The sequence below is a fragment of the Pan troglodytes genome, chromosome 1 (genome assembly GCF_028858775.2).
Source record: "Pan troglodytes isolate AG18354 chromosome 1, NHGRI_mPanTro3-v2.0_pri, whole genome shotgun sequence".
Lineage (NCBI taxonomy): Eukaryota > Metazoa > Chordata > Mammalia > Primates > Hominidae > Pan > Pan troglodytes.
The window spans coordinates 85,726,272-85,753,184 of NC_072398.2; the positions used below are offsets into that span (position 1 = coordinate 85,726,272).

A 26,913-nucleotide genomic window follows, 5' to 3' on the forward strand; every position below is an offset into this window, starting at 1 on the left:
TATTGGCAGCCATAAATCTGTGGATTGCCCCCTATGTGCTAGTGATAAGCAAATGTGAGTGACCACAGGGTCCTATAGAAGATCAATCACTCACTAGATGTCATATAAATATTAAGAGTGACAAAATAGCAAGAGTTATGAAGTCTGAGTGATAAGAGCAAAAATCATGCCACTACCACTAATTGTTCAAATTAAAGAAATAGATCCAGAGAATGAAGATAAATGTTAAAACAAAGCTACTAGAGTTGAGGCTGACCCAAAGCAGTTACTCAATCAGTGTTTATGCAATTGATGGAAGAATGAATTAATCAGCCAATCAAGGAATTTTTCCAGATAATTAGCATTCTCTGTTATTCTAAAATCATTTTAACCATAACTTTCTACCATGCTGATCAATGCAGATCTTTCTGTTGAAAAAGGAAAGAGAAACATTTATATTCCACTAGCTACTGCTTTAGAAATGGAAAAGAGGGGAAGGAGTTGATTTGTTTGTTCAAACATAACATTAACTTTCGTTTTCCTTAAAGTCTAACATGGTAGTTCAATACCTGCAACATTTTTCTAGGCTTTTAATCCAGAAGCTACTGACAGAAGAACTCCTCCAGAAAAGTATCATAGGAAAATTATATTCAAGACTGGTATCATGTCAGAACCCCGAACAATCTAGATGCGTGACATAATTTATTGTAATCAGAGGACTTTGCCCTATCAGGTTAGACAAATACCCATGATGCGTACAGCTTAGAAGCAAGCTCTGGGTAGTGGGGACCATGGTGTTGGTAATAATCTGAAGGGAGCAATCATAGTTAGGAGTATGGCAACCAGCCTGAAGGAAGAATCTAGGGAGGAGTGCAAAAACTTATTTGTGGCATGGACATAGAAGAGTGAATTTTCTGGATGCGTGAGAGGAAAGGGAATAGAGAAGCTAAGATTAGAAAGGTAAGAGGAGAGGCTGGGTGCAGTGGCTCATGCCTGTACTCCCTGCACTTTGGGAGGCCGAGGCGGGTGGATCACCTGAGGTTAGGAGTTCAAGATCAGCCTGGCCAACATGGTGAAACCCTGTCTCTATTAAAAATAAAAAAATTAGCCGGGTGTGGTGGCATGCTCCTGTAATCCCAGCTACTTGGGAGGCTGAGGCAGAAGAATCACTTGAAACCAGAAGGCAGAGGTTGCAGTGAGCCAAGATCATGCCACTGCACTCCAGCCTAGGCAACAAGAGCGAAACTCCGTCTCAAAAAAAAAAAAAAAAAGAAAGGAGAAAGCCCTTCCACTTCCATGCCAGGCTGAAGATTCTGGAATTTGTCAGTAGAAGAGAGGCATCTGGTATGCTCCTGACTGCTTGTTATGCACTACAGTGTGCTCCACATGCCAAATTAAGAGTGGCTTTGCCCTGAGAATCCTTGTAGACTGAGCTAGGTTGTCTTGTAGAGAGAATCCACAAGGGAAAGAGCAGAACAAACATGAGCAAGTGGTGTTGGTAGGGTTAACTGGTCTCCCCAGCTCCCAAAAAGCTGCAGAAGTGTCTGGGATCTAAGTTTAAAGAGCATTAGCCCGTGGAGGTGAGATGATTGAGAGATGACCTGCTGGCCATTATACCACTGGCCCATAAGGATAGACATTACTATTTCAGCTTCATCACTGACACTGATTCCATGGAGAGTACATGGCAGGTGAACCTGAGCCCCAAGAGCTAATGCAGCAACGAGCTGAGAAAGGAACAGAACACTGTATATACAGAGTAGAAGAACAAGCCAAGAATCTCACTCAGATGGCTCCCTAATAAAGAACTTCTGAGGAGATAGATGGCAATCTGAACCAAATAATGATGATAATTATTACACTATGAGCCCGTAAGGAAAATAAATTAAAGCGCAAACACTTTCTTGAAGTTGAAATATATGTTTTGAATTTTGAAATTCAGTAGATACAACCCAAGAATTCTATATTCAGTCAAGATGGCAATCACCTACCTACCAGGATAAGAGGAAGATATACAAGAATTTAGAAAATATGTCACTCATATACCCCATCTGAAAAAAATATTAATAAAAAGGACTTTAAAGAACTTTTGAATCCCAAGGAAGAACTTAAATTAGGGGAAAATAAAAAGGAAAGAGAAGTGAGAAATGGACCTTGCAATATATGTAACTGAATGTAAAGGAATAATGACAGAGTGATGGATAATGAGCAACATCACTGTTCAGATACAATTCTTAGAACAGAAAGCACATACTGTAATGTAAAACCTAAATATAGTTACCTCAGCAATACCTAGAGGTTGTAAAGATGGGAGATGCATGAATGAATTATAAAGATGTTATCTTGTAGGGAAAAAGAGGAAAGGAAAATATAATCTAAAGATCTCATTGTGTTGGAGTAGGGAAATCAGTGGATGAAGAGAGTATCTTGGAAGGAGGAAATAGTTGGCATTTTGTTTTCCAAGAATAGTACATAAATACACTCAACAAATGATTGTAGGCATTTATTAAATACTTGTTTAAACAATAAATTGCAGCTGTTGAGAAACAGGAAAACACCATAAGTTGAATAGAAAATGGTTTTAGAATTTCCAAACAAGAGAAAAAGTGAATAAATAGTGACAATTCAACTAGCATAAAAAATATGAAATCCTAAATTAAACATAAAGTAGAATGGAAAGACTAAAATTAAGTATATGCATTGTTTTCATTAAATGTGAATATGCTAAAGTCCTTTATTAAAATATAGACTGAGACTTTCTTGGTTAAGAAAAGATCAGATATACATTGTTTATAACTTTGTTACTCAAAGTGTGTGGAACTAGCAACACTCGCATTCCCTGAAGCCTGCTAGAAATGCAAAATCCCAGGTCCCACCCCAGACCCACTGAACAGAAACTTTTAATAAAATAAAGGTCATTCATGTGCATGTTAAAGTTTAAGAAGCGTTCATCTTATGAGATATTTAAAACCAATTTATAAAAGAACACTGAAAATAGAGCAGGGAGCAAAGAGGTACCAGACACATGCAAACAAACAAAAAAGTTAGTGTGAATATTAATATCAGACAGGTAGTGTTTAAAGCTAATTGATAGATCAAAGAGAGAAATTGTGTGTTGATTTTTGAAAGCCCAATTTAGATTGGGCACAGTGGCTCATGTCTGTAATCCCAACACTTCGGGAGGCTGAGGTGGAAGAATTGCTTGAGTCCAGGAATTTGTGACCAGCCTAGGCAATATGAGGAGGTCCCGTCTCTACAAAACCTTATTAAAAACAAAAAAAAAAAATTAGGCCGGGCGCAGTGGCTCATGCCTGTAATCCCAGCACTTTAGGAGGCCAAGGTGGGAGGATTGCTTGAGCCCAGAATTTGAGACCAGTCTGGCCAACATAGCAAAACCCCATCTCTACAAAAAAATACAAAATTAGCAGGGTGTAGTCCCAGCTACTTGGGAGGTTGAGGCAGGAGGATCACTTTAATCCAGGACGTTGAGGCTGCAGTGAGCTGTGATTGCGGCACTTCATTCCAGCCTGGGTGACAAAGCGAGACCCTGTCTCAAAAAAAAAAAAAAAAAAAAAAAAAAAAAAATTAGCTGGGCATGGTGGTGCATACCTGTAGTATTAGCTACTCTCAAGGCTGAGGTGAAAGGATTTCTTGAGCCCAAGGATTCGCGGTTACAGTGAGCTGTGATTGCGGCACTTCATTCCAGCCTGGGTGACAAAGCGAGACCCTGTCTCAAAAAAAAAAAAAAATTAGCTGGGCATGGTGGTGCATACCTGTAGTATTAGCTACTCTCAAGGCTGAGGTGAAAGGATTTCTTGAGCCCAAGGATTCGCGGTTACAGTGAGCTATGATCATGCCACTGCACTCCAGCCTGGGCTACAGAGTGAGACCCCGTGTATATTAAAAAAAAAAAAAAAAAAAAAAGCCCAATTTATTATTTTTAATTTGACCTCAGGTTCATAAAAATAGATTATTCACAATCCCTCATTCATGATACTTTGTCATCATTGATCCATTCACAGCCTACTTTTATTTAGTTAACTGGATATTTAGTGTATTATTTTTAATTACATCATAAACACCTGAGATACTCTACCCCAAACAATCAGAAGAGCAACAATAACCTACATCTAACCATACTCTCCCTCTCCTATTCCACCCCACTCCCTTCTACCACCTGAGTCCTTTACAGAACACACACTTGCTTTCCTTTTTTATATAATTCCCTTCCATCTACATGTTCTTAAATCACACACACACATGCGCGTGCACACACACACACACACAATTCTTAACGTTATACAAAGGAATTTCATGTATAAAATCTTTGGAGATTTATCTTTTATTAATATCTTATTAATAAGATTCATCCATTTTGTTGTATGTTACTGTAGCTCATCTTTATTGTAATACAACATTCCACTGAGCCATAGTTATCTTCCCATTCTCTCATTGATGAAATTTTGGGATTTTAAAGGGTTTTAATTTTGTTAACCAGAGCTGTAATGAGCATTCTCATACATGCCTCTTGCTGTAGATATGGAGTGTTTCTTAGGTATATATCTAGGCATATAGGATAGGTGACCATCTAACATTAGAAAAAGATATCTGACTGGTTTTCAAAGTGTAGAGCACTGTATAAAGATTCTCTCTGTCTACATTCTGTCTTACACTTAATACTGTAGACTTTAAAAAAAAATTGTGTATCAAATGGGTATAAAGTGGTGCGTCATTGTTTTCATGGTTTGCACATACCTAATACTAACGACCATAAATATTTTCCCGTAATTGTATTGGCTTTATGAGACCCTTTTGTGTAAAATGCCCATTCATAACTTTTATCTATTTTTCTATTGGTTGTTTGCGTCAAAGGCACATAATCAAACAGATCTGGTGGACAACAGTATGTAAGAGCATGGAGATAGCATGCTACAATCAACAAATTCAGTTTTGTAAACACTCATGTATGTATGTGTGCATATGTGTCTATGTACATGTGTGTATGGAAGTGTATGTGTGTGCATGGAGAGAGGGAGAGAGAAATTTACCTCTTTAAAAAATAAATACAAATTTGTTTTATATGACCATGGAATATTTACAGAAATCTCCCATGTGACTGTCATAAAACAAATTTTAACAATTCTTAAAGATTTTATAGGATGCATTCATTTTAATAAAATTATAAATAAAGAAAAATGGCATAAAATCTCAGCTGATTAGAAATTAAGAAAAGTATCCTTATAAAGCCATTGATTCAAAAAGAAGTCAAAATTGAAATTATAATCTCTAGAAGTCAATTAAGAGTGTGCTTTATATTTTAACCTATAGGAAATATCTAAACTTCTACTCAGACAAAAATTTTAGTAAATGTTACTTAAATAATTATCTAAAGTTTACTAAAAATAAAAATGTCTATTTTAAAAAATAAATAATAAAAACAAAAGAGCTTAGTACTCAATTTAAGAACATTAAAAAGGAACAAAAGAATTCAAAAAAAGTAATGGAGGAGAATGAATAAATACATCACAATTAATCAAAACAAAAGATGTTCGAAAAGATTAATAACTCCAAAAACTGTTCATTTCAAAGAACTATTAAATAGGCTCTTCACAATTCTGTTTAAGGAGTAAAGAGAAAGAGAGAGTAAAAGTATAAAAACAAAAGGAAAAGGAAACATAATTATAGATTAGGAAGAAATTCTGAAAATTAGAAAATAATACAACATGCAGCTCTGTAGGGCCACATTTGAAAACCTAGAGACAGACAATTTACTAATAAGATATAAATTAATAAAAACTACTTGAGAAGAAATAGAGAATTTAAATAGGCCTGCACACCACAGAAGTGTTTGGAAAATAGAAAAAGTTGTATTATTTACCTTCAATATAATTTAAACAATATTGAAGGTAAATAATACAGCTTTAAAAATAACAAACGTAGAAAAACACAATAAACAATAAAGAAACAAAAAAAGCATAGAAAGTTCTATAATTAATTGTATGGAGAAAGTATAACTTTAATGCTAAAATCTGAAAACGTTACAGAAATGAAGACCTGAATATACTGTGGAAACTCTTGAGTTTTATGAGGAAAAAAAAAAATGAGCATCTAGTCAGAGAGAAAAGAAACAAACAAACAAACATCAACAATTACAAATAAGTAAATAAAAGCCAACAAACACATAAACTGTTGACTACAGATGGTAAGAAATATCTATGGACTCAGATTTCTGCTTTTAACATTAACTACTGAAGATAATAGATCAGTAACTATTGAGTACAAAGAAAATAACTGTAACTCAGGAATTCCATGTTCAGTGGAGTTGTAATTCAAATATTAAGAAAAAGATATTCACAGACATAAAAAGGCTAATACCAATCCTGAAAATGTTTACTTTAGTTCATGTGCTACTACTTGATAAATGAATCAGTATAAAATAAAAAGATGAAAAAGCTGGAAGCGTACACCAATCTAAATAATTATTGAAGATATGTTTCAAAAAATGAATGAGAAGAGAAAATTTTCTCATACAATAAAATATCCAGGAGATAGAAAAGAAAAAGATGTCCATTTTACTTTTTATATAATGAGGTTTTCAATTTTAACTACTATAGATGATAAAACATTTAAGTCCCAAAGGCTTAGTCCTCAGACTCTTTTTCTTTTTGATCTATACTCACTTCTTTGATGATCTCATCCAGTCCCTAGTTTAAATAGTATCAGTAGGTTGTTGACTTCTAAATTTATATCTCTAGACCTGACATCTCCTCTGACTTTAAACTTACAGATCCTTGTCTGCATCTTCATTTGGGTTTCTTACAGGCATCTCAAATTTGGTATGATCAAATCAAACTTAGGTTTCCTCATCCACAATCTAAGCTCCCAGTCTTGTACACGCAATCCATTAGCAAATCCTGGTGTTTCTACATTTAATATATCCAGAATGTCACCATCTCTCATCACCTGTGTCATTAACACCCTAGTCTACTTTGTTTAGATTGTTACAAGAGAGTCCTAATAAGTTTCCTCCTTCTACCGATGCTCTCCACACAAGAGCCAGTAACCGTTCTAAAATATGTATTATATTCCTGCTCTGCTCAATGTCTTCACGTATCCTTCAGAGTTAATCCAAAGCCTTTTGTATCCCTGCATAACCTAGTGCCCTTCTCCACTTTCTCTGACCTCAAGTCCAACCATTCTCTCTATTTGTTCTCTTGCTATAACTGCACTCAGATCTCTACACATGTTCCCACCGCAGGCATTTTGCCATTTCTCTTTCCCCTATCTGGAATGCTCTTTCCCCTAGACAGCAAGTACAGCTTTATGAATCTTTGGATCTTCACTCACAAGTCACTTTATGGGAGAGGTCTTCTCTGACCACCTTTCTAAATTAAAGCTCAGCCTTCATTTCGTATCTTCTTATCCTGATCTATTTTTTTTTTGTCTTCACAGCACTCATTACTAATATATTATTTACTTTTGAATATTTATTGGCTGAATATTGCTGAAGGTAAACCCTCTGGGCTTAGAAACTGCTGAATTCTCAGTGACTAGAAGAATTCCTTGCACAGTGCCTAGCACATAGCAACACCCAATAAATATTTATTAAGGGAGTGAATAGGATAATTACCAGCCACACACACACACACACACACACACACACACAGAGCTCCATTCCTAAGAGCATTATTGACTGAATACTAATTCTGCAAGATAATTAGGAAGAAATATGTCAAGTAAGCTTAGGAAATGTAGGGTTAAATAAAATTACTTGGTTTCTTGATTCACTCAATACATATTTATGAAGTGCCTACTATTTGTCTAAAACAGGCAGATATGGTGACTTTTGGAAACAAGACAGACAAGTTCCTACTTTTATGGAGTTTATATTCCAGCTACAAAAACAGCCATAAATCAAATTATTACACATGTAACTATGGAATTGTCATTGTAACCAGTGCTACAGAAGAAAAGCACAGGATGCTCTAAGAGTTTAGAATGTGAACTTGATCTATATTCTAGGTTTCTGTAATGATACTATATCTAATTTGTTAACCAGAAGAATTATGAGAGATTATCCAGGTGTGTGGAGATAGAGAAAAGAGCTCTGGCAGAAGGAATCACTTGTGTGAAGTCCTGAGGCAGGAAGGAACTTGGCTCATTCACTGAACTAATCAAGTCAGAGTGTCATGAGGTTAGTAGGGGCCAGAGTGCAGGAGTTCATGAACTGTGTTAAGAATTTGGAATTTGGTCTAAAAGCAAGGGGAAATCACTGAGTAGTTTTAAGCAGGACTTCTCATAGTCCTTAAAATATGAGTATGAATTGTAAATCTCTAAGAAGCATTTTCTCAATTTATGTAATGATAGAAACTACTTTTTGTAGAACCTCTTGATGGTACTATTACCCTGTAATATATTCATATTCTGGAAAATATACAACAGAGAGTAAAAATTATCAAGGAAAACATATTCTAAGTAGAAAAATGATAAGAAAGCATAAAAAGTAACATAAATGAGACTTTATAGCTCAGTTGGATCCATGATTATATAAAGATTCCATTGTACTGTTATAAGGCAAAATTCACCTTTAGTTCCAAAGTCCAAATTCAATTTTCTACTGTCTATAAAGATTAATATAATATAGCTACCATGAGACTAAAACTTTCCACTTCTAATTATTTACCCAAGAGAAATGAGAACGCACTTCCACACAAAAACTTAAACACAAAAGTTCATAGAATCTTTATTTATAATACTAAAAGCTAGAGGTAATCCAAATGTCCATTAAGAGGTGACTCAATAAACAAACTGTGTTATATCCCATACAATAAATATCATATAGCAATAAATAGGAATGCTCTTTGTGCCACTGTGCACTTGGCACATCATACAGTGCCCAGAACATGATAGATGATCAGTAAATACAGAAATAATTTAATTAACATAAATAATACATTTGTTTTAATGGATATATAGAACTTTGTATATAACCTAAGGCAAATATATATTCATGCAGTTGACCACAAAGAAAATGGACTCGAAAACTCTCTTAAGAACAATGCAATTAAGCCAAAAAATAACAAAACACAATGACAAAGTTGTAACAACTTGACAAAAAGAAGGAAAAAACACTGATTTGAAGGGGAAATAAAAGACAAAAAAAGAGAGGAACAAAAATACACAAATTCAGAAATGAGAAAATGTTGTAATTACAAATATAGTTAAAACTAAAAGAATTTTTAAGAAAATTTAAATATATAGTATAACAATTAGTTTGAAAAATATAAATGAAATATACATTTCCAGGAAAATTTAAATTATCAAAATTGATTCCAGATCAGATAGAAAATTTGAATAGACCAATAATAGAGGATATTGGAAACATCAAAGAATTATATTAGAAAAGGTAAAAGCAATCACAAATAGAAATTATACACCAATATCATTTACAAATTTAGATACAAAAAAATCCAAATACTGCGTTAGCAAAGAGTCATACAAGACATTTTTAAAAAATTAATCATGATGAAGTAACAGCTTATTCCAAAAAGGCTAGGTCAAATCAAAAATAGCAATAAATATTACTTACGTATTTTTATTAAATGCTTAACCCAAGCAAAGCTACTATTCAGTACATTTTTACCTTTAATCTATTTAAGTTACTTAAAAGAGAAAAAAAATTGAACAATAATTGTAAAATACGTATTTAATAAAAATAAACAGCAATTCATAAAATTCTAAGTAAAATAGTAATAGAATAAAAATGCCTAAAAACAATAAAGAGTTTGAAATAAAAATCAATAACAAACAAAATTACATGCTGAAGCAGTGACTATATTTACTTAAAGATGGAAACTGGAGAAATGCCTGCTGTCATCACTAGTTAAACAGAATTCTAGAGTTTATGGCTAATTAAATAAAACAAACAAAAGACATACATGAATATGCATATGCATACACATATTTAATCAGAGATTCAACCAAAACTTAAAACTGGCCAGGCGCAGTGGCTTACGCCTGGAATCCCAGCACTTTGGGAGGCCAAGTAGGGTGGATCATCTGAGGGTGGGAGTTCGAGACCAGCTTGGCCAACATGGTGAGATCACATCTTTACTGAAAATATGAAAATTAGTTGGGCATTGGTGGCACATGCCCGTAATCCCAGCTACTCAGGAGGCTGAGGCAGGAGAATCACTTGAACCCGGGAGGCTGAGGTTGCAGTGAGCCAAGATCGCGCCACTGTACTCCAACCTGGGCAACAGAAAAAAAAAAAAGCGAAAAACAAAACTTAAAACACCTGTTAGAATTACTAAGAACTGAAAGTGGCTGGATACAAGATTAGTATTAAACAGCTTTCTTTGATATTAACAAATCACATGGAAGCTAAATTGAAAGGAATATCCTATTCATACACATCAACTGAATACGTATTTGGTAACCAGAAATAAATAAATGTAAGAAAATGTGTGGGACTAATGAAGAACAGAACATAAGATCTTTTGTAATATTTTTGTAATTCTAATATTTTTGCTGTTATTTTGGCATTTATTTTTATGCAGGCTATGAGACAGGAATCTAGCTTTTCTCCCCTCAAAATAGGTAAATGGCCTCTGGTATTCACACTATTTTTTCCCTAATATTTTGAAAATTCAGATTTACCATACAATAAATTCACATACATTTGGATACTTGGATATGTTTAAGCTACTTATGCTATACTACTTATCTATTTGCATGTTTCTGAGCCTATATTCATTTTTAGAGAAAAATAGTTGCTAGAGAATTTTAATCTACTAGAGTAGTGGTTGATAACCTCTACTGTAAAACAGAAATGAAAAATTATTGGGGTATTATTAAACAGACTATAGAATTTTGAAGCCAGGTGGTCTTCTTTTGTTTGAGAAATCCTGTGTGTATGAGTCTAAGAAAGTGGATTCCTCACTGTCAGCATGTCCCCCCACCCACTGCCTACCTTGTTTTTGAAACTGTTATTAAATATAATGAGAAATTGATCTTAACAGAAAGTTTTCACCTTCTGTGTTCACTGACCTAGTTTGGAGCCCAGCAAGTTGTTGCTCAGCTGTTAAAAAAAAACTGGTGACTCTCTCTAGAGAGTTTTAAAATACTAGTGCCAGGTGCTGCACATTCCTGCAAAGGCACTGCTCAGCATTTCCAGACTACTTCAACTCATCCCTAGGCTGAAGCTAGCAGTTCTGTCAGTCTGTCCCCAAGGTAGCTAGGGGTCCCACCAGGAAAGAAAAGAGTCTTGCTTATTTAATTTTGATTTGCTTTAGAAAGCATATACACACAAATTTTAGTAAGCATCTAAGAGAACTCATTTGTTAACCTAGTAGCTATTTCATTGTGCAAATATATATGGGCATCATCCTTCCTGTTTCCAAGGAGATATAACTGTACCCACAAACAGAACACATGCAGATTGGAAAGCCTTCCTTTTATGAATCTAATCAGAACTTTTTTGATTATTCCATAGAATTCCTATTATTCCATAGAAGGAGCAGGTAGAATCTGGCATTCAGAAAAGTGACAAAGTTAAAAACTGGGCCAATTTACAGTGAATTTTAAGACTGTATAATGCAGCCTTTCAAATCTAGAACTCTAAAATGAATCACTAGTTCAATGTATTATTATGTAAACTTAATTTCCTCTTAAGCACAGCTTTGGATCTTATTTTCAAAGTGACTAATATATAAGAAAGGTCATGAAAGTTGTACATGGACCTTGACTTCAGTAAGTAAATTTAGTTTATTTCCACAACTATTTTTCAAGGAACAGTTGGACTGATAACCAACAACTTCTGTACTTTTGGCCAAATTCAAGTAACAAAGAATAGGATTGGACAGTGCTGTGAATAATTTTCTACCCAGGTTATCCAGGATCTTATCATTTTGGAGGATGATGGAACCCAGTGATAGTTGTTTTCAATCATGATTATGAACCATGAATCATTGCTATCTACTTGTGGAAAACATAAATTGACCAAGTAAGATGATCTAATGTAATTAGCCTGTTTATTTTATAACATCTAATTGGGGTAAAAGAACATCATAATGTATATAATAGTCCATCAGACAAAGAATTTGGCCGCCAAGATATCGGTATCAACATGAGAGCAAATAATTCAGTTTGACAAATATTTATGGAATATATATTTTGTCTGGGCACCACGTAAGATGCAAGTGATACAGTGATTTATTTCAACCATAAGAAGTTTACAATCTAGCTAGTGGGAAAGACACATGAACCTATGAAGAGATAATCTTTCTATAATATGATAACTGACAAGTTAGGGGAAAAAAAATTCTTGCAAAATTGTGATAGAGAAAGTGAAGTAACAGTATCCAAAAGGAAGAGCCAGACTCTGGAACCTAAGTCTTCCATGTATAACCTTGGACAGGATACTGAACTTCTTTAGGCTTCAGTTTTCTCATCTGTAAATAGGAGAATACTAGAACTTACCTTGAAAAAATTGTTGCATAGATTTAGAAGAGATTCTTTATGTGATGTGCTTACTTCTTAGTAGTCATTAAGTAAATAGTAAATATTGGTAATATATGCTATTAATATAGAGAACATGCAAATCAAAGCACAACTACTGAAAAGAAAGAGGAAAAGAAAAATTAACAATGTGCATGAAGAGATATTCACAAAAGAATAAATACAAATAGTGTATTAGTTTGTTCTTATGCTGCTAATAAAGACATACCCAAGACTGGGTAGTTTATAAAGAAAAAGAGATTTAATAGATTTACAGTTCCACATGGCTGTGTAGGCCTCAAAATCACGGCAGAAGGCAAGGAGGAGCAAAGTCACAACTTACATGGCGGCAGGCAAGAGAGCGTGTGCAGGAGAACTGCTCTTTATAAAACCATCAGCTCTCATGAGACTTACTCACTATCATGAGAACTGCATGGGAAAAATCCGCCCCCGTGATTCAATTACCTCCCAATTGACACATGGGGATTATGGGAGCTACAATTCAAGATGAGATTTGGTTGGGGACACAGCCAAACCATATCAAATAGAATAAGAAAAGAGCATCAGTCAAATTTTACTTACAAAAAATAAAAACTGGAATGGTGATTTTTTAACCATAAGATTTACAGTTTACTTAAAATTAATACTTCACTGCAGCAAGACTGTGGTGAAATGAGCCATCCGAGGCAGCACTAGTGACAGTGCAGAAACTTGTAAGCTTTCTGAAAAGGAATTTGTCAACATGTATCAAAGACCTTCAAAATGTTTCTATGGCTATTGGCCCAATAATTCTATTTCTAGTTTAAATATGCCCATTACACTGTGCTCTCTATAATTATAAGTTTTATAACAACCTAGATATAGAATAGAAAAATGGTAAAAACTTTATGCTACATCCATAAGATAGACTATCATGCAGTGATAAACATAAAACTTGGCAATAATTTTTTGATCATATAATTATGATTTAAAAATTAAGAGAGGCTAGACACAGAGGCTCATGACTGTAATCTTAGCACTTTGGGAGCTCAAGGAAGGAGGATCACTTGAGTGCAGGAGCTCAAGACCAGCCTGGGCACCATAGTGAGACCCCATTTCTACAAAAAATTAAAAAAAAAGCAAGTAAAGAAGGCACAAACTTGTTATAATCAGTGTAACCTCTACTATGTAAAAATGTATAGGCGTTAGTAAGCTATTGCTGCATAACGAAATACTCCTCCCCCAAAACTTAATGATTCATCAAAAAACCATTTATTTCACTCATAATTCTGCAGGCAATTTAGGCTGTGCTCAGCTGGGCAGTTCTCCTCATCTAGGTTTATCTCAGCTGGGCTTGTTTGGGCATCTTTGATTTTAGCTGGCAGGGCAGTTCGGAGTGGGCTGCTCTAGAATGATCTCAGATGGGATGATTTACCTATTCTTCAAATGATCTATTCTTTAGCAGGCTAGCTTGGGGTTGTGCTCATAGCGTATCTGGGCTTCGAGAGAGCAGAAATGTGCAAGGCTCAGAATAGGCACACCATCACTTACTTATGCCACATTCTATTTTCAAAACCAAGTCATAAGAAGAACTAAAGGGGTGGGGGGAAGTGATTCTGTCTCTCGATAGAGGGAGCTTCAAGGTCACATATCAAGTGGCAAGAATACAGGCAGGGATGGAAAATTGGGGGAATTTTTGTAATTAAGCAATCATAGGATGCATAGAGAAAAGTTTAGAAGATAATACACCAAAATATTGGCATTGTATTCTGAATGGTAGAATTATTGATAATTTTTTGTTTTGTATACTTTTCTATTTTCACCTTTTCTATAAACAAGCAAGCTTTATTTTTATAAGCAGATAAAAATAAATACGTAAAAATGTCTACCCACTCTACATAAACAAGGTGATATAGACACATTAAAGTAATTGTGGGGTCACAGAAGGAGGTACTTGGCATAGTCTGGGGTGGATGACAGAGAAAGCTTCTCGAGGGGATGACATTTGGTCTGGGCATTCAAAGAAGCATGAGGAGGATTTGACTAAGCCAAGGAAGATGAGGGCATTCTAGGACAAACATACGTGTGGGAAACAACATGTTGTTTAGTAAAATCAAAGAGCTAAAATAATGACAGGTAGAGATGACCCAGAGAGGAGCTGTGAGAAAATATAGAATGGGTCCAGGAGAGAAACCTGTGCAATTTGAGGGGAGAGAACTGAAAGGAAATGGGGAGGGCTGGGGGTTGTGCTGGGGAGAAGCTTATGTTTTACTGACTGAAAGTTAGCTATGAAAACCTAGCCCTTTAAACTCAGAGCTGGCTAATTTTCAAATGGGGTTCTCTTTTATGGTCTTAAACATATTGTTATGGTCATGTCAACACTGGTGCTAAAGATGGGAATTTGCTTATAGCTGAAATCAAAACTCCCAGAAAACTAGGGAGCAAAAGTAAAAGGTTGGCCATCTATTTTCTCAGCAGCATCAACTATCCCCCCTTCCCCTTTTGAAGCATAGAGAATCTGAGCAACTGCCTTGCTATGGAAGATTTTTAGAGCAGGATTAATCAGCACCTGCTGATTAAATTTTGGGCTATAAAATTGCAATATAGCTGTCACAGTTCTAGTGACTGTAGTCTGTGTTATGTGTTTTCCAATGAAGTGCTTAATTAAAATGAATGCCTAGATATTTAAATTCCTAGAACCAATCAATCAGCTGGTTGTTTATGACTTATCAAAGGGCCCCTTTTGTCCCTAGTGTGTTGTGGTGTATAATGTAGTTTGGCTTCTAAACCAGAAGTTAACCTATACTCCTTAGAATTGAGTTCACAACCTCATAAGCACCTAACTTTATCAAAGGAGATAAATGCAGCAAAACACTCTAACTGCTATGCTAATGGAGACATGAACAACAAAAGATAATGTGTGGAAATCCAATCACTGGCTTCAAAATGCCTTCTCTCTCAGTAGATTGTCAACTCTTTTCTATTTTTAAGAAGTCTCAGGTCGGGTGTGGTAGCTCATGCCTGTAATTCCAGCACTTTGGAAGGCCAAGGCAGGAGGATCACTTGAGCACAGGAGATTGAGGTTGAGCCTGCAGTGAGCTGTGATTGTGCCACTGCACTCCCACTTGGGTGAAAGAGCAAGAGTTATAGATGAAAGATAAGGAAAGAAAGAAAGAAAGAAAGAAAGAAAAGAAAGAAGAAAGGAAGGAAGGAAGGAAGGAAGAGAAAAGGAAGTCTCAGTAATTAAACATTTATATTGCATGAAAAAGTAATTGACACCACTGAAATTTTTTTTTTTACTTCCTTCTGCAACTTTTTTTTTGGCTTTTTATCATGATGGGCAGAGAACTGAGAGAAATGGAATTTTTCTTTTAATGATAAATTAATTTTAATTGTCATTGCTAGATTTAGCAAATAAAAAATACAGGATGCCCAGTTAAATTTGAATTTCAGATAAATGGTGAATAACTTTTTAGTATAAGCATGCCCTAAACTTATATTTGTTTATTTGCTGTATTTTATTTGCCAACCCTAATTTTAAGGCTTTGCTAAGATCACAAAGTCCTTCTTTACAGAGACACTATAGGACTACTAATACGCATGGGAGAACACAGACGTGAGGTAAGCCATCAGACCATGCATAGTTATAGCAGAACAAAGGCAGAACTCCTGCTTTCTTGAGCCCCTTGTAGGTTCTCTTCCATGAGGACACCCCAGTATACTTTGGTTGGGCAAGTCATTTGATGAATTTCACAATCTTCCAAATGAGTCCATGGAATTTTAGGTAGCATACCCAGAGAGAAATAAACTTCTTTAGACCAAACTACAAATTAACTAATTTGAGAGCCAACATTTTGACTGCTGGCAGCTATCCAGTCCAAATGTACAATTGAGCATGGTGGTTCACACCTGTAATCCCCACACTTTGGGAGGCCAAAGTAGGAGTTTAAAAAAATCAGGACTTCATAAAAACACAAAAGTATGAACTGCCAATGAAAATGTTCACTTTAAGGAATATAACTAACTTAGGAAGAACTCCCTATACATCAACTAGAGCAATGATAAAATAGAATTTGTACACTAATCTTCAATTCCTTCCTCATTAAAAAATTAGAAAAAAACATTTTTTTAGATTGGTTAAGACAGGAGAAAAATAATCTCGGTTGTAGAAACAGCCAGAGTTTTCTTCTTCCGTCTAGTCCTAATTTTGGAGATTCTGCTACATATTACATTCTGTTCTTGTCCCATACTTATCTCTCCGAGATGATGTTTCCATGTTTCAAGGTCTTTATTACTATGTAAAGATTTTTCTTAGTATCTATTTGCAACTGCTCCTTGTTTTTTTCTCAGCTTTAAGTCCTGAGTGTTTTCCAAGTATACTGCTAAGGAGGTTTGCTCCTTCCAATACACTCTGCCAAATGTGTGCTAATTACTTACCACATTAGGAATAGCTTATCTATTTGTCTGCTTGGTGCTACAGCTCAGCTTTCTAATCCTCACTGCCTGTGCAATCAGCATTCTTCCCCACTGGATCTATACGCCAGGGTGAGAGGAGGGTGTTTCTCACCTTTTGGGGAGGAAGTATTTATTAGAGTCTGATTTGAAAATAAATTCCCCACAGAACGGAAACACTGTTTCTGAAACACATTTCATCCATTCATTCCTCCACAAATTATTATTGAGCACCTGTTATGTGCCAAGCACGATACTAGGCCCTGAGAACATAACTGTGAACAACTAAAAAATGTGGAAGTCTAGTGTGGAAGTGAGCTATGTATACAATAATTCCAACAGTGTCAAATGCTCTTGATAGAAAATGATCAAGACAACATGTGAGAATGCCACAGAGGGACTCAACTGAGGTTAGGAAAGACTTTTTGGAAGAAATGATAATTATGCTGAATAGTATTTAGCAAGCTTAAAAGAATAGTGTAGAAAAGGGATGTATGAAACAGCATGTGCAAAGGTCCTTAAAGAGAGACGTAGAGGATGACATAACTGTGGAAATGACAAGAATATAAAGGAGCCTTCAGTAGATCCACAAATATCTATGGAGTGCCTACTACATGCCAAGCATTGTTCTACAATCTGGAGGTACAGCTTTGAGTATTATATACATTGAGGAGGAGCTTAAATCCTAGTGGAGGAAGACAGACAACAAATAGGGAAGTATTAATAAGATACCCAATGTATTGACAAGTTCATTTTTAAAATATAAGGTAATGAGATAGAAACTGAGTGGTTTTGGGGTAGGGCTGCTTTAGCTAGCCTTTAGCCAAGGTAGTAAGGGAACATGTCTTTGAGGAGGTAACATTGTGGTGAGGGCTCCATGTTGAGAAGCAGCAGCCAAATTAAGGTTTGGAATGGCAAGAATGTCATGAGACAAAGAAGTTTTCAAGAGCTTTGAAAGCCATGTTAAGAGTTTTGGCTTTATCCTAAAGGCAATGGGAAAACAGTAGAGACTTTTCAGCAACGGACTAATATTTTATTAAAATAGTGATTATTTTGGTTTTGTTGTAGAATCTGGATTGGAGAGGAACAAAACAGTATCTGGTGGGTGAGTCTGAGGAATGGAGAAAAAGAACTGGGCCAAACAATTATAGAAGAGAGTTGACAGGTGTGTTGCTTGAATTGTTGTGGAGGTTAAGGGAGAGAGGGATGAGCGAAGGCTTTTTTTCTTTTCTATCACGTGCAACTGGGTGGGCTGGTGGTAATATTTGCTTTGAAGAGGAGATGAAAATGATGAGTTCTATTTAGGAAGAATTGAGTTTGAGATGCCTATAGTACACCCAACTGGGGTACCCAGAAGGCAGTCAGATACATGGGTGTGGGGCTCTAAAGAAAAGTCTGGGTTGGATAGATGGACTTGAGAGTTATCAGAAGAGCAGATAATTAAAGCCAAGGGAGAGTGTGAATTATGAAAATAGAGCCTTGAATACAGCCCTAAGGAGGACTAGATTCTGGCTGCTCAGGAGTATGACAGTTTTCCATGCTTGATATTATGCACACTAGACATCCTCTAAACACATCTCTTGGCAGTTGTTAAAATACCTGTCTAGTGCATGGTGACTTTCATCTTACAAAAGTTATTAAATACCAAGCATGCAACAGGTCCTGCGTTAGGCAAGGTATAACACATTAATCATACCTCTAGATAAGAAATGTGTATAGTAGGCCAAGTATGTGAATAGGATAACAAGGATATGAGGATTTCCCCCCATTTTGATGAATAACAACAATAAGGAGAAATTGAGTACCTTTGTGTGAGGGACTGCATCAAACATTGAATGGGCTTTTATTCCTGAGCCCAAGAAGCTCACAGACAGTGGTAGAGTCATTCAGATAGGAAATTAATAGTAGCACACTGCGGTATATGAAGAGATAGGTAAAGGATACTGTGAGACATGGAAGAGAGAGTGGTGAAAATGGTTACTATGGAGAAAAGATGATGATACAAGGTTATAGGCCACATTCCTAACCCTAGGACAGAGACAGGTAGTTTCAAGTAATTATGCTAACCCTTACCAGTACTCACAAGGATAAGGCCCTTAAAACTCTCTAGGGTTCATAAAATATTTGTGGCCTGGTGGGTATTTTGAACCTGTTTTCAAATACTACAGTACCGAAAGCTTGATAAGGCACTGATACAAAATAATTTAACTAAATGTCAGCTCACTACCTCCTGGTCCAGATCAGGTAGCTGAATAGGAATTTAAGTTCTAAGTAGGAAAGCCAGAGACTGCTTTCAGGAACTGCTGGTAACTTTTTCCCTGTAGCTGGGTAAACATGTGACATTAAACTTCTCTAGCCCAAAGATCTCTTACCTGTAATTTAGGTTAATGGATATGACAAGTTCTGTTTTTTGAGAATGAATGTCATGAGGATCCAGAAACAGAGCAAGTATTCATGAGATCCTGAGTGTTCTTGTTACCCTGGTGGCACTAATATACACTTCTAGATATATCTTCAAGTCAGGCATTGCATTTCAAGTACATGAGACTGGGCATTACATCTTGGGATATCCGTTGACTTACCCAGTGAATTAGTAACATTATTTGCACTACCCATGAATAAACTTATTGAATAGAAAGTACAAGCAAAACCATGTTTTTGATGGGGCTGGCTGAGGTCTCCGTCTGATTGATGTGGATAAAGAAAAACAATAAGAAAAACAACACAGTTGACTTTTGGACAGCATGAGGGTTAGGGCAGCTGACACCCCACATAGTCAAAAATCCGTGTCTAACTTTTGACTCCCTCAAGACTTAACTACTAAAAGCGTACTGTTGACCAGAAGCCTTACCCATAACATAAATAGCAGGTTGACACATATTTAATATGTTATAGGCATTATATACTGTATTCTTACAGTGAAGTAGGCTAGATAAAAGAAAATGTTCTTAAGAAAATCATAAGGAAAAGAAAATATATTTACTATTTATTAAGTGGAATTGGATCATCATAAAGGTTCTCATCCTCATCTTCATGCTGAGTAGGCTGAGGAGGAGAATAAAGAGAAGGACCTGATCTTGCTGTCTCAGGGGTGGCAGAGGCAGAAGAAAATCTTCACCTAAGTGGATATATGCAGGTCAGACCCCTGTTGTTCAAGTGCCAACTGTATATAGAAGCAGGACCCAAATTGCCTAAGGTTGGCATTATTAATTAGCAGAAGTTATTCATAACCAGCTGATAAGGTTGAAATTTCTCTGGGGTGAAGAGTTGTTTCTAATCCTAACAATGCGATGTTATTTAGTTTTAACCATTCTGGCTGAAGCCAACATATTAACAACTAAATCTGCCTTTCACATGACATTTCCAGTCCAGACTTTCCAAATAAATCAGGACATTTGTTGATTAACCTCGGCATAAATTTTCAGTTATTTGTGCTGTACTAATAGCCTACTCAAGTCACACAGGATTAAATAAAGGGAAGGCAATAATGCCACCTTTGAACACACCAAAAGGGTTAATGAAGGACCAGCCAGACAGCTGAAGAGCTCACACAGTCAGCCATGAGAGAGAATGTAAGAGTGAATGTCATGGCATTAGGTGAATAGTCTACAGAGATTTGGGGCTCGAAGGGCTAGACCCTGCTATAGCAGGACCTACCAAAAAGATGTTCAGAGCAACTATTGCCCAACATAGACTGGAATATTCTGCTGACTTTTTAAGCAGAGGAAGGTCAGACCCATCTGTTCTGTCCTGTGGAGCAATTTTGGAATTAGGAAGTGTCTGTCCTTATTGTCTAGCTCCTTTAGTAAGAGATCCTCACTGAGCAGCAGCAATCATGCCAGAAAGACCTAATTTCTTCTGAGTTTTGAGCTAGTTTTCTCTTTTGGCTGCCTTCTCATGAGCCTCAGGAATACGGATAAATGATAAAGTGTACTTGTCATTCTCAAAAGTCAATAAATGTAAACCTCTAACAGCCACACCAAACATTTTGTCTAGTACAAAAATGAATCTGGACATTTTACAATCACATCCATGAAATGGGAAGAGCGTCACCTGCCCCTCTGAGCTCAGATGCAGTATGAGAACTGCAGCCATTGTGCAGGGCACGGTTTTCTCTGAGCTCAAGCTCTCTGAAGGCTGGTGGGATCCCTCCCACCACCATATAAATCTCTGTTGCCAAGTAATGCCAATGAACTTCAAAAATCTAGAGCAAGCAAGTGTAGTTTAGTACATTTTTAAAAATTCAAATTCATTACCATAAAAATGAGCCACTTCTCTGTCACAGCTTGCAATTCTCTCTGACATTCAATTGACTGATCAGCAGACCTGTGCTTTATAGTAGGAGACTTTTTGCATCCCTCTTTGATCTGATTTCCCTCTATTTAATAGACAATTATAGGCTCTTTAAATCCCAAAGGTTCAAAGACAGCAAATAATTACCAGTAGTAATTTTAGAATAAAGCCAATCTAAATGAGTTCAGTTAAATTATGCAATACTAAGTAGTGGCGTTTTTTATTTTAAACAAGGACAGCGAACCAAAACCCCAAACAATCGTTATACTGCCTCAAATTTCTCCTGACAGCTGCCTGTTAAACTTCTGACCTGTTAGTAAAAATCTGCACACCATCTACCAAAGGGATACACACATGATTGCAAACTTCTGTTCTAAGGACATTAAATAAATTATTTCTTTAAGATCGTATGGCAGATCTATAATTAATTAAACCCACCATGATATTACGGCAAAATAATTTAGCTTTTCTAAAAAGGTAAATGTAATTTGCCGATCTGGTATTTGGAAGAATGCTTTGCCCAAAATCAATTCCTTTAGTTTCTAGAGAATAGAAACTAGAGGCAATCTCATTTTAATTATATCTCTTTATTGCTAACAAAGGAATGATTTATGCAATTAAATTAACTGGCTAGAAAATTATTCTCAGCTGGGCTGTCCTAATTCTTTGCTTTCTGAATTGCAGGCTCTTACACTTTCCTATGTAGATTAATTTTTCTGATATGCAAACAATGCCTCCTGTGTTCGTCTTTTCCTTTTTTTTTTTTAATTCAAAAGTCTCCTTTTCTTCTTGCCAATGACATGAGTAATATTTGTTGAACTGCTGGGCTTTGACTAGTTTTTTTTCTTTTTAATGTTGAAAAGATGAAAAAGATCTTTTTTTTCCAATCTCATTATTCCAGAACAGAGCAAGAGTTGAGGGTTTCTTATCTGTGGTACTGGAACAGCAGCAGGAACATGGAAAAATTGCAAAAATGTCAAAGGCTGCAAATTTTGAAAGCAGTTTCAGCAGCTCCAGAAGTTGTAAATTAGCAAATGCTTTTAGGGTCATCTTTCCTCATTGCTTCCCTCTGTCTCTGCCTTCTCTATGCCTCTCTACCCGTGTCCTAGTCCCTCTCTGTCTGTCCCAATTATTTTTTACAAAATGCAAGCAGGTAAATAATGCATTACAATATCAGCAGTCACAAATCAACATTTATAGAGTGACCTCAGTGAGCAGAACACTGAATAAGGTTGGGTGGGACTCGGGGTTACAAAAAAATTCAAACACACTCCTTCTGTCCTTAAATAATTGATGATCCAGGAGTCAGTTTTTGGTAGACATTCTTATGAAATAAGATTCATTTCTGTATTCGTGAATTCAAGATAGAATGATGACATTATTTGGGGACTGACAGCATTATTTAGGGCCTAAATTAATTTAGGTTATTTTCAAATATTCTATATATGTTGTTACTCATTCTTTTTAAGATAGGATGAGGTAAGGAGCTGCAAAATAAGCAGGCTGGTAGATGTTAAGACCATGTTAAGAGATCAGGTATACTTTTCTTTTCAAAATTGAACATAGTAGCATGCTTCTGTGTGCATTCACCTTTACTTAACTAGTCCAGGAATGGCAACCTTCCTTTGTAAAGGGCCAGATAGCAAATATATTTGGATTTGTGGTCCATATGGTTTCTGTTATAGCTACTGAACTCTGCTGTTATAGCAGGATAGCAGCCACAGATAAAATGTAAGCAAATGATCATAGCTGTGTTTCAATAAAACTTTATTTACAAAGTAGGTAGTGGGCTGTTTTGACACATGGGCTGTGCTTTGCAAACCCCTGCCCTAGCCCCTAGCAACTGCTTTTTGCTTTGTCTGAGGAAAAAAATCCTATCTATTTCAAAAATCAAAATCAGCAGGGCACAGCGGCTCACGCCTCTAATCCCGGCACTTTGAGAGGCTGAGGCAAGAGGATCACTTGAGTGCAAGAATTCAAGACCAGCCTGGGCAACATAGTGAGACACTGTCTCTACAAAGAAAAAAAAATAGGTGGATGTGGTTGCACCTGCCTATAGTCCCAGCTGCTCAGGAGGCTGCGGGAGGATTGCTCGAGCCCAAGAGGTCCAGGCTGAAGTGAGCTGTGATTGTCCATTGCACTCCAGCCTGAGTGACAGAGCAAGACCTTGTCTCAAAAAAGAAAAATAAAATAAAAAAGCATTAAGTGGGCCCCAATATGTACAAGGCATGGTGCTAGGCCCTCAATCATGAATAACACATAGTTTGCCTTCCAGAACCTCACAGTCTAGAAGACTAAACTTTTTAATGATGTAATGGTTTTAGTGCATTAAAAAGTTAATATTCAGTGGAATAAGTATTATGATGAAAGTTTTTTTTTTAAGTGCTGTGGGAGAAGAAAGAAAAAAGACAAACCACAAATAGAAGACATTTGCAAAGCATGCAACTGACAAAGGATAGTATCCAGAATTAAAAAATATATATCCTTGAAAGCAGTAAGGAAAGAAATAAGTAACCCAGTAGAAAAATGGCCGAATAAATAAATAAATAAACAGGTAATTCACCAATGAAGAAATGTAAATGGCCAATAAACATATAAAAAGATGTTTATCCTCACTAGTAAACAGACAAACAAAAAGGAAACCTGCAGAGCAATATAATTTCACATCCATCACATTGGCAAACATTAAGAAGTCTCATTATCCCAGTGATGACAAAGATAGGAAGTAACTGGTACACACAAATGCTGCTGGTGCTGCTAATGTAAAATTTGGCAAACCACTTTGGAGACCCCATAATTCTACTCTTCGGCATATATCTCAGAGAAACTTTACCATGTATGTACAAAAAAAAATTTTAAACAAATTTTCATAGTGCACAGCATGTTTATAATAGCAAGAAAAAAAAGAAAGATAAAATCAACCTAAACGTCTTTCAAGAGGAGTATGTAGCATAGCCATGCACTGAAATACCATTCAGAAGTAAAAATGAGACAGGAGGAGCTGCAGATATACGTAGGAAAATTGGTCACAAATATAATGCTTATTTATTCAAGAAGTATTTGAGTTCCTCCTATATGTCAGGCACTTTTCTAGGTTCTCTGGATATAGCAGTGAACAAAACAAAGTCCTCATTCTTAACTTGCTCCCGTTGAGCAAAAACAGCAAGTTGGAGAATATACAAAGCAAACCATTCAAAGTTTAAAACATGCAAACGATGCTATATATGGGTAGAGTTACTTCATAGAGTCAGTAAAATTCTAAAAAAATTCATGGGAATAATGAATTTATATTTCAGGATACTGTTTACCCGAGAGCAGTGAAGGGGCTTGTAATTGTGGAGGGCTGTAGAAAGGGCTTCGATTGCATTGCTAATGTTTACTTCTTTAAGTGAGGTAATAGCACACAGATGTTTATTATTATTCACAATGTGGTAGTCTTGTATAATTCTGAAATATACCTATCTTAAAAGAAAACAGAAATGTTTTTAAATCCAATCATTATGTAAAGATTTTGATTATTAAATGTTTCAATCAATTTTTTTAAATTCAAAACTAAACAGTCCCTTTGACATTCTGAAGATTTACTTCCAGAATAGGAATATTTGACTAGCTAATGACAGATGAAGTAGATAATAGAGCTTTTATTCCATTGAAAACAGTGCTGGTTACTGTGGCTTGGTAGAGTATCAATTAATGTGTAGACTTCACTTCTGTTGTATCTGAATTTCTGGACTGAGACCGCATGTCAGATGTCTATCATTTCTTAGAAATTTCCTTTTAACTAGGAAAAAAAAAAAAAAAAAAAAAGGATGGGGACCTCAGGGAAAATAGAAAATGAGGAATAATTTTAGCTAGAAGAGTTAGGGAAAACTTCACCATGGGCAATTAAAGGTCTGGACCTTAATTCCTAACCCTCTTTCACTGCAGCAATGATACCTAACCTTACTTGCCAATCACCTATTATGAAGACTTTCAGGCAACATGCCTCCTTGGGTTGATGGAAGCAGGGCTGACTTGGAAGGCCTAGCTTATTCTGCAGTCACTTTTGGGAGGAAAGTTAACTCTTTTGGACATAGTTTATACCTGTCAAATCATTGGAACTAGTGTAAAATAGGCTGGTCTTGAGTCCTCAAAGAAAAATTGCAATGAACAAAGACATACATAGTGCAAGGAAGCTGGTGGTAAATCTCAGACTGCTACAATAGAAATGAGAGTGAGAAAGATTCATATTTGTCTTTCTCATATAGGAGTCTGAGTAAAAGAGCTAAATTGGGCTTCCCAAAATTTTCAGATTAAATCTTGGGAATTGCACCTGGCTTGTAGAGTTTAGAATATGGGTCCCTGAATTCTGGATATGTGGCTAATAAATGTCTGATTTCTTTATTGAAAGTTGGAAGAAGGTCAGATCCTATTTGGAAGCAAGCAACTCATGATATTGTTCTAATGTATGTTGAAGTCAATGAGGAAACATCTGATGAAAAAAATATAGGCCCAGTTTAAAGAGGACTTGAATGCCAACTAAGTAGTTCAGACTTGAACTAATGACGACATTGGCAGCCGTTTTAGGTTTTTGGGCAAGTGAATCAACTGGTTGCCACTAAGAACCTCTTTGAGCCAAAGTTTCCCATCTGTTTCACAGGAGATAATGAGTGCCTCATCTACTAAGTCGTGCTGTGATCACATTAGGCAAGTATAACGTTCCAGTCAAGAAAAAGGTATGTTGTAAGAGATGCACTAGTGTGTTGAGAAGATATATTCAGCAGTGTGAGCAGACCAATCAAAGGAATAATTCCCTAATTTTATATTACCTTAAAACATTGTCTACATGCTGGTGGTAGGGGTATAGAAGTTCCAGTCTCTAGTACAGGGATTGGGGAGCATGGTAGCCAACTCCACAAGATGGCTGCCAAAGAGCACTGCCTCTTGGTATATATGCTTTTATGAAGTTCCCCAAAACATACACATTGTACCATAGTTGGTCTGTGTGAAGAGTAGAACATGGAAGAAGTGATGGTATGTCATTTCCAAGATAAGGTTATAAAAGACATTGTGGCTTCCATCTTGGTTGCACTCTCTCATTTTCTCTCTCTCTCTCTCTCTCTCTCTCTCTCTCTCCTATCTCTATCTGCAATCATTTGCTTTAGCTGATGATTGGGGAAGCCAGCTACCATATCGAACAGCTGTATGAAGCCTGTGTGGTAAGGAACTGAGGCTCCTGATAAGAGGCAGCAGGAACTGAGGCCCTTGCCAAAAGTCATTGGATTGAGCCATCTTGGAAGCAGATCTTCTATCCCTAATCAACACTTCAGATGACTGCAGCCCTGGAGGCCAGATTAACTGCAACCTCAAGAAAGTCCCTAAGCCAGGACCAGCCAGCCAAGCTACTCCTATATTCCTTGACCCTCAGAAATTGTGTGAGATAATAAACACTTTTTGTTTTAAGTTGCTAAGAGTTGGAGTAATTTGTTACATAGCAATAGATACAGGGATTTTGGCCAAAAGAAAGACTAATAACACCTGGATGAAGAGAGAGTCATTAAGAGTTTACATTGTCCATGGATACTTCTTGAGAGCAGGAGTTTCTTCTTCACATTGACTTCTTCCAACCCACTCGGATTGGGCCTGTGTGTAGTGCACCCTTAGTAAATATCTATTAAGTTATTGAGGGAAGAAGACCAGCCGTAAATACCGTGAAAGTAGAAGAAGCCTAAC

At 36.3% G+C, this 26,913-nt stretch overlaps 1 long non-coding RNA gene and 1 pseudogene across 2 annotated transcripts; one reads left to right on the forward strand and one right to left on the reverse strand.

Annotated features, from left to right (window-relative positions):
• Window positions 1-3,923: 3,923 nt before the first annotated feature.
• Window positions 3,924-3,994, reverse strand: LOC112207297 (small nucleolar RNA SNORD113/SNORD114 family; annotated as a pseudogene).
• Window positions 3,995-11,515: 7,521 nt separating this feature from the next.
• On the forward strand, window positions 11,516-26,602 carry LOC107974163 (uncharacterized). 2 transcript variants are annotated; one of them, XR_001716710.1, is made up of 3 exons: window positions 11,516-11,730; window positions 25,841-25,916; window positions 26,346-26,602. It is a non-coding gene; the product is annotated as an uncharacterized LOC107974163 (long non-coding RNA). The 2 variants fall into 2 exon arrangements; XR_010148842.1 differs by lacking the exon at window positions 11,516-11,730 and adding an exon at window positions 11,833-11,983.
• Window positions 26,603-26,913: the final 311 nt, after the last annotated feature.